Source organism: Cornus florida, unplaced genomic scaffold (assembly GCF_030987335.1).
Source record: "Cornus florida cultivar Cherokee Brave unplaced genomic scaffold, ASM3098733v1 CherokeeBrave_3.0.0_Hap2_Chr03, whole genome shotgun sequence".
Taxonomy (NCBI): Eukaryota; Viridiplantae; Streptophyta; class Magnoliopsida; order Cornales; family Cornaceae; genus Cornus; species Cornus florida.
The window spans coordinates 39,533,667-39,555,820 of NW_026775573.1; the positions used below are offsets into that span (position 1 = coordinate 39,533,667).

At 35.0% G+C, this 22,154-nt stretch overlaps 1 pseudogene; it reads left to right on the forward strand.

The window, feature by feature from the left end:
• Window positions 1-534: 534 nt before the first annotated feature.
• The window catches only part of LOC132300324 (loganic acid O-methyltransferase-like), a 33,110-nt pseudogene continuing 11,490 nt past the window's right edge, over window positions 535-22,154 (forward strand).

A 22,154-nucleotide genomic window follows, 5' to 3' on the forward strand; every position in this document is an offset into this window, starting at 1 on the left:
TTTCTATTCAGACAATTGTATTTTTGTTTGGAATTTTGTATTTACAAGGTGGTAAGAGAAAAAGCCTTCTAATTTCCACTTTAGTCCTAAACAATTACTAGATGTGATGGCATTGTCCGACTAATAAAAAAAACAAAAAAAAAAAAAAAAAAAACGTCCTTAGTACCACCTATGGAATTCTTCCCAAATCTCAATCTCTCAATATGAGTAACATTTTTTTTTTGGGTGAGTCTTAGTACGCAACTCCCAATGAATGGACAATTTCGTTGAAAATTCAAATGATACTAAATCAACAAAGCATTTTCATTTCTCAACTTTGGCCCTACAAATTGACAAAATGGTACTACAATCATCAATGGTACACGGCGCATGGAGCCGCCAATGCAGACAACATATACCGAGTAAATAGTTCAGCATTATTGTGGACCCCGCGCTCATACGAAAGTCAAAAGTGAGTAAATATTATACATCTACTATCTATTATGTGTGTGTCTATATATTATATATATAATATATAGTAGAGAGTTCTGAAATCTCGCACAATTAATTTGGCTGAGGGGGAAAGTGGAGCAACAAGGAAGCAGTCGCAATGACAGAATCATATCCGATGATTGGCGGAGATGGCACTTATAGCTGCACCAAGGACTCCACCTATCAGGTACTACCGTACTAGAGTACATGTGTACATGTTATATATGTGTGTGTGTATCAGCATCTGGGTATTTGGTTGAATAGGTACTCTTTTTCTATAAATTATTAGATTTACAAAGGCTATTACGGTGGTGATGAATTTAACATTTCACTCACTTGGCCGACTTAGTGACCGCAATAAATATAAATTTCAAAATATTAAATATAACTAATCTGTTGACTGAAGTAAAAATCTTGAATTTTGTGTTGTTTTTTTTATTTTATGATTAGTGGGGTGGAGGTTGTGTTGAAGTTCATTTTGTACTTGGTTGTGAAAATTACTATATCAATTTGTGAGTACTATTATTCATTATGGTATTGCCGTTCTAACTGTTGCTTCAAAGATGAGGAATACATACATAGCAGAATCAATTCAACCATAATTTTCATATTTCAATTATTTGCAAAACTATTTGTTATTTATCACGTTAAAGCCTATGTTACATGGGATGTTGGGATGTTGGTATGTATGTAAGATGCATCAGATACACAAACCTAAGGATATTGGATTGCAGCTAAATATTTATATTTTGAATTAATTTCACTGATACTCTTTTAAATTTGGTCAAATCTTTCTCTGAAACAACTTTTAAAAAGTACTATCACTTATACTACAAACGTTTATTTTGTTTTTCATTCACATTCCAAATTAGACATCTAACATCACGTAAAATGACTTAATTACCTTTTAACTTTGTCAAAAAAAACTTTAGCATAAAAAAATATACTAAAAGATTAAACTATCCCTAAATATTTTACAAATTTACAATAATATATATATATATATATATATATATATATATATTACGTAATATCGTTTACACAGCATCCCTAAAAAGGGGGAAAAGACTCTCTCTATATCCCTCTGTATTTCTCTCTCTAACTATGCCCGGAACAACCTTGGGCTTCTTGGAGCCACACCATCGTTTATGGCTAGTGGGTGTATCTACAGCAAAGTCTCAAGTAGTTTTTTGTTATTTTTCAGCTCAGATCCATCATCGATGGAGTCTCTCCTCCACTAATTATCCATGGATGATGGATGTCCTGCATTAAGTGAACATACTAAAATCAGAACCATCCTAAAGTACTCTGTTTGGTATGTCATCAAATGGAGGAAAACAAAGACACAGTTCATAACTCTTTAGCCTAAAGAATCAATATAAAATACTAAAATATCTCTAAAAATATATACATACATACATACATATATATATACGCGTATATATATATACCCCATATACAGACCCATTTTTATATACCCTATATACATACCCATTTTGTTTGACCATCCATATATGTATATATATATATATATCAATTAATTAGGAAACAAATTAAAAAATGGATTTAAACAATATATATATATATATATTCAAAAATACCTTTACTACTTCAATCATCTCCTCCCTATGAAGCGTCGTAGCCTTTGCCAGTAAGTAGATTCCGAAAAAGTGCCTACGCTTGGAAATCTCTCCAAACATTTGGGAGCTGGGGCATGAGTCTGGGATTGAGGGCTCTTCCACAACCAGAAGGGATTGGGAGTCAGAAGAAGATGTGGAATTGATTGAAACATATTTCTTTAGATAGATCTAATGATCATTATGGAACAAAAAGCAAGATATTCCATATACCTGAAGGTATAATGAGTATTTTGAAACAAATAGGATTAAAAAATATGGGGTAAAGTTGTCTTTTTAATATTTTTAACGGAAAAATAGAAATGGACCCAAGTGATAGTATTTTGACTAAACCTAAGGGGGTGTCAGTGAAATTAACCCTTATATTTTTTTAAGGGTGAAGTGTATTAAATCTTTCTTTTTTTTTTAATGTTTTGCACTAAACTTCTCTTTTTTATTTTTTGGCCCCTTAACCATTCGAGAGAGTAACTTTACTGATGAAGGTTAGTTGAAAGGGAGCTTGAACATTGAGTTTTCTAATATATTTTTGGGATAGAAATGACCTTGTGCCTATTTTATGTATATCTATTCTATTATCACTATTAGCCACGTATAGTTTACCATTGCTGCACGTACACTTCTTTTTTCTAATGGTTCTTTTGTTTACCCATGAGATATATATTATCATTATAATATTATATATATTATGTACCATTAATTATTATTAACACTATATTGGTATTTCCAACTAACCGTCTGACCCGTATGAATATGGGGTTTTCCTCGAAATTTATCTACTTTTTTTTTTTTTTTTTTGAGAATTATATTGTGCATTCATTTTTATGATTTTTATTGATTTTCATACTGATGTTGGACAATTTTAGTAGATTTTCTATTATTTATTTTATTTTATTTTATTTTTTATTTTTTATTTTTTATTTTTTTTAGAGAGTTTAATTTTAAGTTTTTAATTTCCTTCTACTATTAGTTTCTTTATATTTTTAGTTTACATAAGCAATTAGTTTTCTTTAAGATATTAGGGTTTCTCTATTATAAATATTCATGTCCTTGTACTGCAAGAGCAGAATTTAACTTTTTATCAATAATATTTCAGAATTCTTTATGAATTTATCTCTTGCTTTATGGATTCAAAACACCTACTTTGTGGATTCAAAGTTACCCAACCCTTGTGAATGTCTAATCACTTCTGCTACGTTAATTGGTATCAGAGCCTTGTAATACCTTGGTTTGATAGTGGTTGATCGTTTTGGTAGCAACCGCTCCCGCGATGTTGATCGGGGAGTGCACGCCCCTTGGGTAGTCATGCATACTCAAGATCGGTTTGCAGTAATAGGTTTTAGGATTGGTGGCAATCAGGTTTGTGATTTAGTTCGTGTCCACGCTGATGATGTGTCTCGTAGCCAACCAAGCATGAGTTATTTTCCTATTTATCCACGTAGATCTCCAGCCTATGCGGATTCTTTCAATGATGAGAAGTTCAGATTTAGAGGAGTTGTGGTTAATCGAACTATAGATATAACTATAGATATCTGGGCAATCGTAAGTTTAAAAAAAAACTCGAATTACTTACTTTTACTTCGAGTTTTTGTGTTGAGGATTTCTTGGATTGGCTTAATGAAGTTGATTACATTTTGAGTATTTTGATAAACCCAAACACAAGCAAGTTCCTTTTGTAGCAATCATGCTTAAGAAATGTGCTTCAGCTTGGTGGGAATAGATAAAAACTAATCGGAGGTGTCAAGGAAAACAACCTGTACAATCATGGTCAAATATGAGAAGGTTGTTAATTGCTAAATTTTTACCACCAAGTTATCACCAATATCAAAGTTATAGGAAAGAGAGACGGTTTGTTAATGAGTCGAACGATGATGGCATCAAGAATAGTGATAATTTTATTAAAGCAAGCAGTAATTCTCAAGAGATTGGTCTGAAGAAAAATTGTGTTGCTTCACCTCTTGTAATTGAAGTTGATGTAGTTATAGAATTCCAAACGGCAACAGAAGCAGATGGTGACAAGAAATCTGAGGCCGAAAGCAAGAAACAAAAATTAATTGACGTTGAGGTCACTGAAGTTTCCTAATTAAATGTCCAAAATAATGTAGAAGCTTGCTTTGATTCAAGTGAAGAAAAATCTGTTATTGAAAAAGCGGATAATGGCAAAAAAATTCATTATTAAAAGTGAGCAATATGGTTTATTTGAAGATCCAATTGATGAAATTTCCAAATTAAATGTTGGGGAGGATGTGGAAGGGTTCATTGGTGGGTAGCAAGTCTAGAGATTACCATTATTACTGATAAAACAAAGTACTTTCATCTAAGTGATCCTTGTGATTTTATTAGTGTCACCGTAGTGGGGCCCTCCATTAGCAATTTGAAATCAAGTGATAATAATTGTTTTACTCCAATTTCTTCTTTCACGCTGTAATTATCAAGGTTACAATGAGAACTTGATTGTGAGTAATTGGCATATTGAGTATGAGATTGGGTGCAAGCTGCCATGTAATGATCTTAATAGGCCTTTATCTTTGGTACCTTCAATGAAGAAATTGGCCATTCCGGTTTACAGTAGGTGTGACGACCCGATTCTGTGGATCCAAAATGCTAATAGGTCCTTATTCTAACCTGAGGTCCACTAAGGGCAAAATGGTCTTTATGCACCTTACTATTAGTTAGGAGTCATAATAAAGTCATACTAGTCATTTCTAACCACATTGGATCATTAAAGAATGGTAACTCCGACTTTGGGTTCATGCCGGAACCGTAGGATTACGAAGGGTAAAATAGTTATTTAAAGTTAGAATTATAAAATGAGGTTGATGCCAATAGAAAGGTGGCTCAAAATGCATCAATCTTGACTCAAGAATGGTTTAATTTGGGTTCGAAATAACCAAGTTATGATTGTTTGAAGTTTAGTCAATGCGAGCGATTTTAACAACCTCAAAATTTTCTGTGCCTAGGAAAATCTGATTGATCAGATTGAAATCCGATCGATCCGATCGAGAGTAGATTTTGGAGGGATTTCAAAATTTTCTAAGTTGGAAAATCCAATTGATCAGATTGAAATCCGATTGATCGGACTGAAACCAGAAACTGCCTTAATAACCTTTTTTTTATTTTATATTGTGCTCTCCTCTAAATCATAGATTGGTCATTTAGACCAAGTCAAACTAATCCCAAAACATACATAAAGGCATAAGCACCTCACCAAAATAACTTCCATACATTGTAATGGTTCAAAATACATCATGTTTTAAAGTACATTTCAAAAGACTAGAAATCCAAAAGATAGATTAGAAATCACAATAAGACCACCAAAGACGGGTAAATGGTCCCAAAGTCATTTATATCCTCATGATACATGTGATTAATCACCAAGTGTGCTTCTTGTCAAAATGGTACATCATTTTATTTTAAAATGCCATGTACATCAAAATTTACACACTTCAAAATAGACTAAGCATCTAGGCTACAAAAGGAATCCTCAAATGCTTCAAAGATGGGGTTGTGGATCGTCCATTACTTCTTTTCTGTTTCCTAAAAATATTAGTAAAGGACTGAGCACAACGGTTCAGCAGAGATTGTCTAAGTGGCATCTCCTCAATCAAAGTAATAAACCACATGTTTTGCACAACAAAGAATGGAGATGAGATAATAGGATCACGCTAAGGGTGTACAACATCATTTAAATCATCAATTGGTCACCATCATCAACTAATGTATGCAATGCATAGAATGCTCTATGCAACTCACATACTACACACACACCCTCGCATGTTCACACACCTACAACGAAAATGTACTAACTAGCTGACCTTGGGTACATCCCTCGGTCCCTAGGGAGAATTTTGTTATCATCCCTGACGGAAGGGTACCTCCCAATCGTCATTTGGAGCCTGAGTCGCTAAAATTACTCACAGGTACCTCATGTGTCGACTCTATTATCTAGCTAGCATTACTGACCAAAGGGTACCTTCCCAAGGCCGATTTGAGAAAAACCTTTTCTCAAAAACTTCTCAAATTCTTTTTCACAAAAACTTCTCGAATTCGTTTTCATCTTTTCCCATTTCCCACACACAAGTCTTTACACACCCACACCATAATATCCATGGAATGCCAATGCTGTCAGGAGAATGAAATGTGTAATACTTGAACAATTCTACTTCTCATCAAAATTTCACAACTCATAAGGAAAATTAAGTTTACAAGAATCATAAATTTGTGGGTGTAACATCCTATAGGAAATACTATAAGCAATTGGCATGTTAGCACAACAATATCATCACCAATTTGGCATCAATTAATCATGGGATTCAATACATAGAAAATTGATATCATGTTGTCAACAATTTACATAGTCACACAAAATCTACCAATTAGGCAAGAACTCAAACATACACCAATCCTAGAATTACTTTTCATAATTAGCATCAAATTAGTATGTTATTCAAAAGGAAAAACATGAAATTAACTACAAAACCTAAGGACTATGACAATTAGACAACTCTACCTCAAGGAAGACAAAAGCCCCAAAATAGAAATTCCTCAAAGACCTCCAAATGAAACTTTGCTCCGATCAAATCGATGCTCTCATCAAGCTCTCCAATTTTTCCTTTTATGGCAAAGATCAAACCCTAGTGCAAATGATTGAAATAAAGGGTCAAAGCATGTAAAAGTTGTGTTGGGAGAGAGAGAGAGAGTGAGATTTTTAGAGTGAGAAGAACTAAACCCATGGCTGGAAGAAGAAGAAAATGGCCTAAAATCTGGTGGTGTGGTCCTTAGTCTTGGTTTTGGTGAATCCTTGGTTCCCATTTTGACCCACAAATGGCCTAAAATGTCCCTCCATGCAAAAACACACTATAACATGCAACAAATATATATTTAAACACATAAATACATATATTTACACTGAATAATTCAATACAAATGCAAATGGACTCAACAAGATTACCTTAGCACGAAAATTTTGGACGTGGGGCCTACATAGGACCTCTTGGACCGAAAATCCAAAAAATGGTAAAAAGACATGAGATGTATTTCTAAGAGTTTTAAACTCAAAGAAATGCCCTAAATGAACTCCGGAACCCTCGTAGCATACTAATCGGTGCAAAATAAAATAAAGAGTCAATTTCACTAACACCCATCAGGTTTGGCCAAATATCACATGGATACATCTTTCGAAAATAACTACAGAGCAATTTTTCCATATAAAATGACATTGCTACCCTTCTGACTTTGAATTGACTTATAAAAAAGTTGTTGCATGTATAAAATGACCCAATTACTCCTAATTTAATATGCATGAATATATATATATATATTATTTTTCCTACTTATTTGTATACACACACAATTACACAAACTAAAAAGCAAGTAAAATTTTTTTTACAAAAAGGAAGGGAATTTAAATGTACCAAAAAAAAAAAAAATTAATTCTTAAAACTAATCACCATATATATATATAACTACTTATATATACAAGAAATTTTTTGCTCCAATGAACATGAATATTTGATGAATTGTTTGTTACTGCCGAAACTTGTGGCTTGATTGAATCCTTATTGACATATTTATTTATTTAGATAGCTATAATCATAATTTTCTTTTTATATTTCAATATAGGAATTAATAAGAAAGTATCATTACTTTTAGGGAAAAATCTCTTCTGTTGGGCATATGAATTTGCCAATCAATCAAGAAAGGGAACTAAACAATTCGCAGCATCGCCACTATCGGTGTTACCACAACCACAATAGATGCTGCCTGAACATCCATTGTATATATACTCCACAATATATATACATATAAACTTGAAGATTGTAACCATGGAGAGATCCTAATCGCAAAATTCTCACCCCACAAACAAAATCCCGTACTTGAATATATATATATATATATATATAGAGAGAGAGAGAGAGAGAGAGAGAGAGAGGGATATCACCTCATATACACAGAGAGGGATATATATATATATATATATAATTATACATTTGGGCTTCATCACAACAACCATCACAATCACAATTGCAATTTTTGAATTTTGCTAACTATGTTGTAGCCGTGTGTGAGTATGTGAGAGAGTAATGAAAATCAAATTAAAACTACACCCACTTCTCCACTTCTAGGTCTTGATGAACCGTGGTCAGAGACCTTGCAGCCGACCTCACTGCCAACTAAGTGTCAGCACGCATCCCAAACCATCCACCATCTTCGCCAACAATGTAGCGATATATATATATATATATATATATATATATATATATATATATATATCACCTTAAATGCAGAGACCCATACAAGTTCATCGTCTCCCACATAAAGCAACTCACCCAAAATCCCCCACACCACCAGCCCCTCCGTCGCGATGCAGCCCCCTCCTTCGCAGCACAATTACCCATCATCATCATCATCATCATCTGTTATAATCAAACCCTTCAATTCACAATCTCTATTGAGAAGACGAGTGGTATTTAGCACCATAGAATCGAAATGGTTGTCTCCTCCCGTTGGACTCTTTTTGATATTTCTGCAAAGTACACTCAGCGGAAACCCTCCAACAACACTAACCTACTCCTTCGCAAGGAGACGGTAATGCGAGGGGAATCCTGTAGGTTATTCTCTGGTTTCTTCAGAGACATAACATCAAGAGAGAGGAAGGGCATAATGGTTTGTCAAAGTAATTAATTAGGGCATTTTGGTCCTTTCAATTTTATGATATTTTGGAATAAAAGTATTAAAAAATTAGGAGTAAAATTGTCTTTTTTTAATAATGCCAGTGACGAAAAAGTAAAGTTGGATCTTAAAGATAATAATTTTTCAAAAGTGTTTTAATGTGATATTTAGCTTAATTTGAGGCAGTATTAGTGAAATTAACCATAAAATAAAATAAATAGGAACCAAAAATGTCGAAAATTCCATAACACTATAGTAGGATCGATGACTCGTGCAATTCTATGCCTATGGATTTGGATCATTTTCAATTACGATTATTGGGGAAGCAAATAGAGAACAAACCACGGTATTTTCAAAGCCTGGATTCTTACTAGGCATCAAGGTCAAGTCAGTGGTATGTAATTTTGATTATATTAATATATGTTTAGTCGCAGGGAAACTCAGGACGAGTTTTATTGGAGTGGGGTAGACTGAAGTGGGACAATTTTAGTAGGTTTTATATTATTTATTTTATTTTTATTTTTTTTAGGGAGTTTTATTTTAAGTTCTTACTTCCTTCTACCATTAATTTCTTTATATTTTTAGTTTGCATAAGCAATTAGTTTCCTTTAAGGTATTATGGTTTCTCTATTTTATATATGCATGTACTGCAAGAGCATAATTTAACCTTTTATTAATAATATTTAAGAATTATTTATGAATTTATCTTTTGTTTTGTGGATTTAAAACACCCTAAATAATGGCTAAATATTTTTCCTTTTTTAATTTATTTATTCCTACATATTTTTTATAAAAAAAAAAATAATAATAATTAAAAATAATTTTTTCGTATAAGAAATCTATTCCTTCCATGTGACTAATGTGAACTTGACAAGCATCATGACATTATATCGGAATTGTTTAACCCATGCTTTTACGGACAAAACATAATTTTTTTTTTTTTAATTAAATAAAGATTGCTTTCAAAACCTTTTTTTAGTCAATTTTTATTTCATCTCTCTTCTAGCTAACATTCGGTTGCTAAGTTACCCTCATTTTGAGTTAAGTAAATTTTGTCAAAATGGTGGCCAAATTCTACTCTATTTTCCTACTAATGTGTTTTATAATAGTTAATTATACTATGGATGCCCTTCTCCCAATTTGAATAACGGATTTCAAGAACTGTAGCATAAATGAGCTCTGCTATTGCCCCAGCGCCCCGCGGGCGGCCGGGGGGGGGGGGGGGGGGGGGGGGGGGGGGGGTGTTGGTTGAATCAAGTAGTTTTCACTATTGCAAGTACAAATTGGATTTGTTACTGATGATCAAAGCATTCCGAATCTGATAGCAATGACAATGATGATTCTAGCAACAAGGGCAGTAACATCTTTTTCCAATTTTACAGAGAGAATCTTCAAATGTTGCTCAAGAAATGATCAATGAGGCAATTGCAAAGAAGCTTGAGATAAAAAGCCTCATTTCCAATTCAAGCACATTGCGCGTGGCAGACTTGGGATGTTCAGTTGGGCCAAATACCTTAACTGCCATGAAAAATGTACTTGAAGCCATGGAAAAAAGGTGTCTTTCCCAAGGCAATGCTTATAAAGAGCCCGAATTCCAAGTGTTCTTCAACGATCATGCAACCAATGATTTCAATACACTTTTCGCATCCCTCCCTCATGATAGGCAATACTTTGCTGCTGGAGTGCCAGGTTCTTTCTATGGCCGCTTATTCCCGGAGTCCTCTCTCCATTTTGTGCGTTCCTCCTCTGCACTCCACTGGCTCTCTAAGTCGCCTGAAGAGTTGCTCGACAAAAACTCACAAGCATGGAACAAGGGAAGAATTACTACACAAGTGCGTCAGAGGAAGTAGCAAATGCTTATGCAGCTCAATTTACAAAAGACATGAAGAACTTTCTGAATGCTAGAGCTAAAGAGATTGTGGCTGGAGGGATGATGGTAGTGCTCATGCCCGGTCTTTCGGATGATATCCATTATTCTCAGCTCTCGGCAGGTCGGGTGTTTGATTTCATTGGGTCTACACTCGTGGATATGGTAGAATGAGGTAAGTCAATAATCAGCTTTTCAATTGAAGCTAACAAATTGCAGTCTAGTCCAAATTTTGCAATTTAAAGACAAGTAAGTCCTACAAATTTTTTATTAGGACAATGAAGTTCCACTTTTAAAATTTATTTTCAAATACGAAGTAAGTTCAAACTTGGACTCTTTTTTTTTCCTATTTTTTCCAGTATTGCCCTTCGGTAACAAAGTACCAATCATTAATTTTTTCCTTACACATTTTAAATCCTGTAGACCATACCAAATTAAAAATATAATCCAAATTTGTCATCCATTTTTTCCTTACGCAATCCTGTAGACCTTACCAAATTTAAAATATAATCCAACTTTGTTCCCATTTACTAAAGTCGGTCCATATGTAAACTTAAATTCCAAAACTGCTCATAAAGAATTCCATATTTGTTTCATTGTATTGTTACACAACAACTTATATTCCAGAACCCAGTTAGACCTGAACTTAGTGTTTGTCGAATGAGTCTGCTCTTGGAATGGTTCGTATCGCACATTTGGTTGGGGTGGGTTCATGATGAATGCAAACTAAAAACCATTAAAACCCAAATCAAAAAAACAAATTTTAAACAAAAAGTGGATACAAATATTACATACTTAAATGGCTTGAAATAATTGTGGAACCAATGACCAGTGGTCTAGCGATATCAGTCTCTTACGTTCTAAAAGAAAATCAAGAGTTCAAGTCTAAGAAGAAATAAGTGCGTGTGAGTACCAACTAGGGAAAAAAAATGGTGGATGATGATGAAAGAAGAAGATGTGAGAAGAATATGAAAACACAAAGAAGAGTACCAAAAGATGCGAAGATCAAAGGAAAAGGCGAAACAAAAAATTGTAAGAGTGATGAATGAAAAGGGTAATAGAGCTATTATAATTTTGGGTTAATTACACTTACACTTCCTGAAGTTTGCTCTATTGACAGTAAGATGAAAATTAGATAATTTTTGAACAATAACACCCTTTTCAGATTTTAAATCCAAACAGCGTCTAAAAAGGAGTGAAATACCTATTTTACCATTTAATATTTTACTTTTTAGGGTTAATTACAATGACACCTCCTGAAGTTTGCCATAATGACAGCCATATACAAGGTTGGAAATACAATATTACCCTTTAATATATAATTCATTTTAATAATAAAAATAAAAAATATCTCAACTTGTAAAATGACAACTTTGTCCATACTACTTAGGATTTTCAAGCCCAGCCATCCACCCCCTTCTCTTCCCCCCCTCTTTAATTATAATCACAACCACCATTTCTCTGTACCCATAACCATGGATTACTTCACCTCTTACCATCACTACTCATCACAGCCACCACCACAATAGCTAGGAAAAAAATTCTCTATCATTACCACGTGCTTGATTAGCGCTTGCTGAGACCACCGCAACCACCAGCACTCCCGGTTGCCCAGTTTACCGCCCGTTGCCGCCGCCGTCGCCAACTACAACCTCTTAACCGTCGACGAGTACCGATCCATTATCGGTTCCAAACGCAACACTGTGTATGCCCTAATTGACATCATTTTCTATCTGTTATTTGAATCTTTCACCAGATTCAATGGTAGTTGTTGGGCCTTGCCAGAACTGTTCTCATCGGTTAATTGTTGAAGTTTCTGGGCTCACACCGGCGATACGCTGATGAGCTTTCTGGTCTCTCATAATTATATATATATATATATATATATATATATATATATATATATATATCAATTTAGCACCAACTCTCAAATCTATGTTGTGGCTGTCACCAGTTGGATTTGTCTTCACTGAACCGAGATGTGTTCTAAAGCTCTCACTAGAGCTGTGTGGACAATCGCTGTAGTTATTGAGTTTATTTGGAACCCATGTTGAGGTCCCTGTAGCTCTGTGCTCTCATCAAATTAAATGGATCTTCAGTCTGGCAACAATGGAGACTTCAGCTCCGGTCAATTCTCAGTTCGACCAAGCTTCTTTTCGGCAACAATTGAGACTACAACTACTCTGACTGATCTTCAATAACAACTACGGCTGACTTGGGTTTTCTATATGGGTCTCTTGTTGCCAAAGAAAATCAAGATGAAAGGGCTATGTTGTGTCTCTGTTTGATCTATAGACCTATCAACATAAACAACTCAAATTGCTCTGAACTTTCCCCACCTCTTACCACCATGCACAACCACGACCACCACTACTCATCATCACCACTATCGTAGAGTATCTGTTTCGACCTTGAAGATGATTATGGGAGGTTTGAGTGTGTACTTATTTTGGTGGGTTATGTTTTTAATGGTGGGTGGTGGTTATAGTGGTAAGTGGTGAGAGAGATGGCAGCGAATATGGGTAATGCGGCAACGTGGATGAGGCAGTGATGCAAGTACGGAGGTTGAGGATAATTTGACCTATTTAAAATGGTAGTTTGGTCTAAGAAAAATGAATTTTAAAGATTAAAAAAACTAATTTCATATTTCAAATAGGTCAAGGGTAGCATTGTCAATTCACCATGTGTGGTGACTATTAGGGGTATCTTTGTTAACTTTATTAAACCTGAGGGAGTGTTATTGTCCAAAAATGAGTCAACTTGTATATGACTATCAATATGGTAAACCTCAGGGGGTGTCGTTATAATTAACCCTTATCTTTAATCTCAAATATAAAAACCATTAACTGATCAAAATACCCTTATTTTTGAAATAAAACAATACTAACCCATCTCACTACTTTCTCTCTCTAACCTCTTAATCTCCTCCATCCCACTATCACCACCACAACCCACCTCTGCCACCGCCACCGCCACCACAACCACAATCCACCTCCGTCCAACCCTTCTATATCTCTCCACTTACCGCTGCCACCGCCACTGCCAAAATAGAAATATAAATTATTATTTATCTCTATTATATGTATATATATATATATATATATACACACACACACACACACACAGTCACCACCATCACCATGGCCACTACCACCTCCCCCCACCGTGGTTGTGATGGCCCTGGTTTTTCAAGCCAGTGCGTCCTGTGATGAACTGAAGATTGACCCGATAACGGATCCAGATGCGGAAGCAAGAAAATAAGACAACGGTCTCCCAAGGCATAACATACCTTTAAGACACTTTGATGACCTTCCATAAGGTCCAAAAATAGCCCAAAAGGCAAAATGGTCATTTCCAAAAATATAAAATCGGGTGCTACCGAGTACACCACTGGGAAGACAGCGAAAAATTATTCAAGTTAGACTTAAGAATCACTTGACTCGGAGTCCGGATGGAAGAGAAAAGTCAAAACAAAGTTTTAACGTCGCTGCGGCCGTGAATACTGTTTTAACAGCAATGAATAGTAACCTAGGCAAAATGCTGAAATACGTGTACGTTTTTGAGGTACTAAACGACGTATTATGGAAAAACACAAAGAAGAAACCCCCCTCAAAATAATTTTTCCAAGCTGACTATGTCGAAAGAAAAATTTATTTTTGACGTAAAATCCCCAAAATGCCCTCATAACAGACTTTTTTTAATAGTGCATATGCGCACAGGAAATCAGATTTGACACGGGGTTTTTGAGACTGAGACGGCATTTTCTGAAAAAATGCAAATAAAAAACCCCCCCTAAAATCACGTTTTCTACCTGTCCATATCAAAATAAGAAAATAAAATACGCAATAAAATGCCCAGAATGCTCCCAAGAAAATCAGGTCAAGGGTGCCTAAAAGCTGCTATAGGGACTTCTGAATTTTGCCAGAACTGAGAGCAAAAACGGGGCCCTTAACGACATTTTCTGGAAAAACACAAAAAAGAAACCCCTCCCGAAATCGAATTTACTACCCGACAGTGCAACAGAAAATAAAAAAAAACACATTGTGAAATGCCCAAAATGCCCCTAGATCAATAAAGGGTTAAAAACTCAGAAAATACATCTTTGCACCAAGTATACATTTGACCCTAAATGCATTTCTAGGTTGAAACGAATGTGCACACAATTGTAATAAATGAGTCTAAATGCGTGAGAATGGTCCACGGCTCTCGAGAAGACCCGACTCAAAATTCGACCCCCCAACGGCCAAAAATGATAAAAATGAACTCGGAATCAAAATTTTGAAAACTGAAAATACAAAATGGTATCAAATTACCGTTTGGCCCTTGGCCACACTTCATACATGATTAATGAGACTCTATGGAAGAATAAAAATGGAATTTTCACACCTGATGCAAACATGGTGAAGCAATGACTTGGGATTTTTCAATATTTCATAAAGTCAAGAATTACATAAGATGCAAAATAAATGTCATTGGCCTCTGGCCTCATCTCATACAAGTCAAATACATCGTAAAAGGTGTACTTATGTACACATTATATATATGGAATCAAAGCTACAAGTTTTGACATATAAGGCTACAAAATGACATTTCATGCTAACATTTGCATGAATGGAAATTCAAAAACTACATGTCATCCAAGGAATGATGAGCATCACAAACTAAGCCTTCGTACCTGAAACAAATCCCCAGTAACTTCAGGGTAAGTAACATAAAGCTACTCGTATGAAATGAGCATGCATCGACCTAGCATTTTACAAAATTATCACCTTAAGGTGAAACAAGTCAAAGAGGCTCATGCCACCTAACGTCTATGTCAAGATGAGGCTCGGGGAGCATCCTAAGCTACTCATGCAATTGAAATGAATAATGACATACAAGTATACATGCTCAAGTACACCAAACCGTATTAAAATATGATACATGACATACAAGCATACATGTTCAAGTACCCTTAAATCGTGTTAAGCAAGATAAACAATATCAACATACATACACAAGTGTTCGATATATGTAGAGTACTCATAAATCAAGTATACAAGCACAAGTATACTATGCTAAATGAAATATACGTAAGACAAGTATACATAGCATAAGTATACTAAATGGAATTTAAACTCATAGAGCAAATATACAAGTTCAAGTATACTAAATAGTATTCAAATACCCAGGGTAAGCATCAATTCTTAAGCTACAAGTAATCCATGATTAACAACTTGAAATTAAATGCGATATCAAATAGTGGAAAGACTAGGACATGCGGTCGCTAGACCAAACAAGTATTTTCGGGTAATTACGATCCACAAGGTAGCATCTAATGCGTATTTATGACTTAGAGGACACTTGTCCACGTACTAGAGCCAAACCCTAGCCATCACATAAATTATGTCCTCACAAGCTTTCCAAAATCAATAAGTTCAAAATTTATACAAAATCAAATGCAAGTTATCACATTTCATACACAAGTAAGGTTGAATCCATAAAAACCATGTCCTAGAATTCAAGTCTATATAGCATATGACATGTCATGTCCTTAATATGCAATTTATACCCAAAATAAGAATATTTTACAACAATTGAACCAAATTTCCATCCTAAGTCATAAGTACTAAATAAACTACAATTTAGTAACTAGCTTTCAAGGTAAACAATTGTAATATTCTAACAAGCTATATACCTACACAAGATATATTTAACCAAGTCATGCATGACAATGATATCCTATATCATGCTAAGTCCAATTCCTTGATTTAAACATAGAAACAATTTCAAAGACATAGTTAAATCCATGGAACAAGTAGATAGAATTTAATTAACTAAAATAATTAAATTCTCTAAATTTTAAATTAATCCCAAATAATCTTAAATTAATATATGTTAAGGGACATATCATAGTCTTCACATATATCACATCAAATATCGAATCAAGGGATTAAAACACTTAAAATAAAAGTAATTAAACTCATTAGTTAATTTTCTCTAGATTTCCAAAATAACTCAAATGTCCTCAATTTTACATAGGTTGAAGAACATACCAAGGCCTATTTTAATATCACATTACAAGTTGATTTCATGCTCGTTACAACTATATGAATTAATCTTTCACAAAAGATAAATATTAAATAAAATTTGCATTTCTTATTCAAATGCTCTCAATTTAATATATGTTGATATACATACCAAGGCTTAATTTACTAGCATGCCACAATTTAATTCTAAGGTACACACCTTCATGAGAATTAAATCTTAAATACAGAAAATAATTAAATTAAATTCTAGAACTTGAACTAAGCATGCATACAAGTTGTATAAGTATCTAAAATCATCAATACAACATTTAAATGAGCCTAAGACATCCCCTACCTCAATTTGAGATGAAAATCTTAAAAGCCACTAAAATGAAACCGCTCTGAATTCAACAATATTTCGGGGTTTTGTCAAGGACAACGCCGTGAACATTAACTCCAAAGAGGACCTACCAAAATCCTATCTTGACCTTAAACCCGAACTCAAATATTGGCCAAAAACGGATTCTAATAAGGGAGAAAGATGCGCGTCGTCAATACAAACACAAAACGCAAAGGTACTATGACTTTTTAACAAAGGGAAGGAGGTTTAATTGAGAGAAAAAGGGTGGCAGCTGCTGGTCGTGGATGAAGAGAGGAGAAGGTCAAAAATGAAATGTCTCACTCCTCTTTTATAGGAAAACCCTAAAAGTGTCCCGAAAGGGCCCCGTTAAGTCCGACAAAGTGGAATTTGAGCAGACGCACTCAAACGGCAAAACTATGTGGACGAAAAAGAACTAAAATGAGAAAATATAAACAACGGAAGAAACAACGTCGAAAACTGAGTCCCGATCAGAGAGATATGCCCCGAACAAGTTCAGCGGCAACTAGGGCCAAAAACCCTTAAACTGGGGGAAAACGACCAGAAGGCAATTCTAAGAGTACAGGACTTAAAGAAAAGTGAAAATGAATCACGTACGAGTATTCAGGCTCAAAACGAGACATTTTTGCAATAACTTTCATTAATTGCATAATGGCCCCTCTAAAAAGTGAAAACTGCACTAATAATCCAGAATGAAAATATCTTCCAAAAATATTTTCTAAAAAACCCCTAAAATAAAATATCTTCAAAAGATATTTACGAAAAACACCCCAAGAAACAAAAATATTTCTGAAGAACTATGCATTCATGCCTCTATAGACATTGGGAGCAACCAGAGAGCCTTTCGACAAAAGTAAAGATACGTATTTCATGGAAACCACTTAGAATGAAAATATAGAAAGTCAAAAACCAACTCTAAACACAAAAAGTGAGGTTATGCCAACAAAGTGATGAACGGGGAAAAGACAAAATAGGGAAAAGGACGAAAAATGAATAGTGTCGAAAAACGAAAAATGTGGAAATGACTCGGTCCTTAAAGGAAGTTATCAATCCAAAGGAAAAAGTCTCAGAAACCATTTTTGAACACTCGAGACGACACTAAGTGATAAGAAACCGAACTCAGAAAAGAAATTTCAATAAAAAAAATTAATCTGTAAAATTCTGAGAAAAAAGGAAAGGGGGGAAAATGATCGGGTCATTACAGTGGCCACCTTTTGTCCATCCTTACACCACCTACCATCACCATAGCCCACCCCTTCTTTCTCTTTCCACCTCAACCTCCACCCCAAATCACAGCCGTCGGCTGCATCACCATCGCATTTGTGCTCCTCCACCTTAGTGTCACCGAACGATTGCATATTTTGTTGTCAATTTCGGATTTTGGGTAGGTATTGGTGGCCCAAGTTGTGGTGATGGTGGTGGTGCTGGAGTAATCAAACAGATCCTATAGAATTGAAGATTATGAATAATGTCAACCTTTTACTTTCCTTTTCATGACTAGCAACTGTCAGTCACTATTGTTGGATTGGGATTTACAATTGGGTCTTTTGATTATTCATTTCTGCGGCGACTCTACTGCTGCCGTCTTCGGCATTGCCGGCAGTGGATGGGTGATTTTCTTCTGGATATTCTCTCTGTATCTATTATCTTATGTATCTTTTACTTTGTGTATAGTTATATATATAAATATAATATTATATAATTGTATATATATGAGTTGAAATAGGGATTTTTTTTTCACCTTTTTTTTTGTATACCCAAACACCACCCACCATCGCCTCCTTCACTATGGATTTAAAGAGATTACGTTGTTGAAGGTCGGTGCATACAATTTGAATCAATGGGCTATGAATTTTGATTGCCATATGAAGAATATAAAGGAATCTATTTCTGTTGTTAAAGAAGCATGGTTGTTTATAGGACTTGGTCCTGTGCTTTCAATTGTTCTATCATTCATATATATATAAATGTGTATTATATATATTTTGTTCTTGGTTTTTTTTTTTTGTTGTGGATTTATAGGAACTGAAATTGAGTTAATTTTTTTGGGGTTGATTTGTTACAGAGAGCATGTGTATGCACACACACACACACACAATATATATATAGAGGGTTAGTTTTGTCCATTAAATAATTAGAAAAAGGTTAAAATAGTAATTTCATTATTCAAATAAGTCAATTCACAAGTTAAAGGGTACTAAGGTAAATTCACTTTGTGTCAGAGGTGGTGGGGTGTTATTGTTAACTTTTCCAAACGTGAAGGGGTGTTATTGTTAAAAAATGAATCAATTTTCATCTGGCTGTCAATAGGGAAAACCTTAGGCATGTGAGTGTAATTAGCCCTATAGTTTTTATAGAACTGTTTGGAAATAGACTTCAAAAGTAGGACTTCTTTGTGCTATATTTTTTTTAAGACTTGTTTGTCTTTAGGGCTGTAGGTGCATAAAATCTCTGGATAAGCTCAAACGAAAAATTTTATCCATGAACACTTAATAGAAACTCAGAGAATTTTATAAAATAACATTCAATACATTATTAGGAATTACTCAGAGATGAATTAGATGATCTTTAGATTAGGGACTGAACCTAGTATTACTTAGGTTGCCTACATATCCCTTTTATTGGGAATCAGGTCAAAACTTAGTTATGATATGGAGAATAGTATATGTTGCCAAGTATAAACTTTAGAGCAGGGGGGCGAATAGAGTGTAAGCAAACTAAGGTCAATTTTTCTTTTTGATTTAAACAGCTAGTACTAGGCTTAACTTCTTAGTCAATTGTTGAATAAAGCAAAATGAATTTTAAGCTTCAATGGACACTATTTTTCAACAAATTTATCAACCAAACATGAGGCAATAAATATAAGAGATAGAGATAGAAATTGCAAACATGTACACAGCAATTTTAGCGAGGTTCGGAAACTCCTACTCCTCGGCTCAAGACCCCTCTTGAGACTTTCCAATTCACTATGGCTTCTCCTTGCGGGTGGAGAGCAAACCTTTTACAAGAAGCTCTTCCTCGCTTCTAAGTGCTAAGAGAAACACCTTTTCTTAGTCTTCCTTGGGCCATACCAGCCTTTACAAGATTAGATCTAAAGTATAAGATTTAACTCACTCTAGAGTATGTATGAATAAATTGAGGCTCAAGACCCCTCTTGAGACTTCCCAATTCACTATAGTTTCTCTTTGCGGGTAGAGAGCAAACCTTTTACAAGAAGCTCTTCCTCGCTTCTAAGTGCTAAGAGAAACACCTTCTCTTAGTCTTCCTTGGGCCACACTAGCCCTTACAAGATTTGAATAAGATTGTTGAAGTACAAGATGATCTTTCTTAGATCTAAAGTACAAGATTCAGCTCACTCTAGAGTATGTATGAATAAATTGAAGCTCAATACTCTTTGAAGATGTGAAGTATGTGTATGATGATAAAAAGATTATAAGATTGCAAGGATATGTTTCTCAATGAATGCAATCCCTTTTTATGAAGACCACAAGCTATTATATAGACTTTCAGATGTATCTAATATGAATTCTAGTTGTTGGACACACACTTCGAGGAAATATGGCCGTTCAAAATTTGAATTCTCGCTGGTTCGGTAGTCCAAAATAAAACACTCTTGAGGTTCGATTGACTGAAGCTATTTGAGGTTGGCCATCATACTTATTTCGGTAGACCGAAGGATTCTTCCTTTTGTTTCGGTCGACCGAAACACTACTGATGCAAATTTTCATTAGTTTCAGTCGTCTGAAACACCTCTCTCCATTATTTCTAAACATTCTATGAGAATTGGACGTCCGAAACAATTAGAGGTTAAATTTCATGAATTTATTTCGGTAGACCGAACTAATTTGGTGCTCTATTTCGGTAGACCGAAATAGCTTGAGGCTTGATTCCAAGCTCCTTGTTTACATCGGTCGACTGATTCAATGTGTCCTTCCATTTCGGTCGACCAAAATGGAACTTATATTTTAGGAACATGTTTTGATGATGTTTAAACTTGGTCCAATGATCCTTAACCTTAATGAATGAGTTTCTATGCATGATTTTGAGAGTGAGAGCATCAAGATATTCGTATATACTTTAACAAAGTTTCCTAGAAAGCTCACCATCCTAGCTAACCCCATTTAATGAGATGTTGATGACTAGTCTTTAAATCTTGATTCCTTTGACCTTTTCTCATGCCTTCATGATGCTTCTTCATTTTTGCTTTTCTGTGTAATGGTTTGTCTTGATTAAAGCTTAGATCTGTAATTTTGCTCAAGGTAGACATTAGTACGCATAGAACATTATTAATGAATTATGATCATTAAAAGCCTTAGATTCAAGGTCAATAATCTCTCTTTTATTTGGGGGCTTTCTTATAACGACCCAAACCCGGGTCTCGACCCGACCTGACCCAACCTGAGAACACCAAGGGTAAAATGGTCTATATGACCCATACCTGGCATTGGATGTCTAAATGAAGTCTTAGAAGTCATTTCTAATCTGAAGGAACCGACATCGATCACCATTCGGGTCACTTAGGATTACAAGGGTAAATTGGTCTTTTTGGACTGTTCATTGCATTGGGGACTTTATAATTGTCTTTTAGGCCATGTGTAGTCACTTACGGTCAATTAGAATTGAAGAAAAATGAATTAGTTCAAGGTCGCTTGTTTTAAGGCTAAAAAAGGTAAGAATTTCATATCCAGCCACTCCGCTCGTTTTCTGGCGGGGCCATGGGAATCTCAACCTCTAAAATACCATGTAGGACCCATATGAGGAGTTTCAGAGCCATCGTAAACACCTCAAAAAAATAGTACCTAACCCTTAATTATGAGCACTCGCCCAGTGCCCTACGAGCGCTCGTAGGGTACCCTTGTCCCTCCCTGCACGAGCAGGCCGTGCCAGACGAGCGCTCATCTGCCTACTTTGAGCACTTGACCTGCCCTAAAAATAGGCTCCTTGCCCTTTCTTGTCCTGTCCTTGTTTCTGATTCTATTCCCAGACATTCCTTGATCATTTTTTTACTTCTTTGCCCCTGTCCCAACTCACTAACATGCATTTGACAACATAACTCATCAATTTAAATACTTATATAATCAAACATGCATATATATAGAAAATGAAAGCAATGCATCCATTTA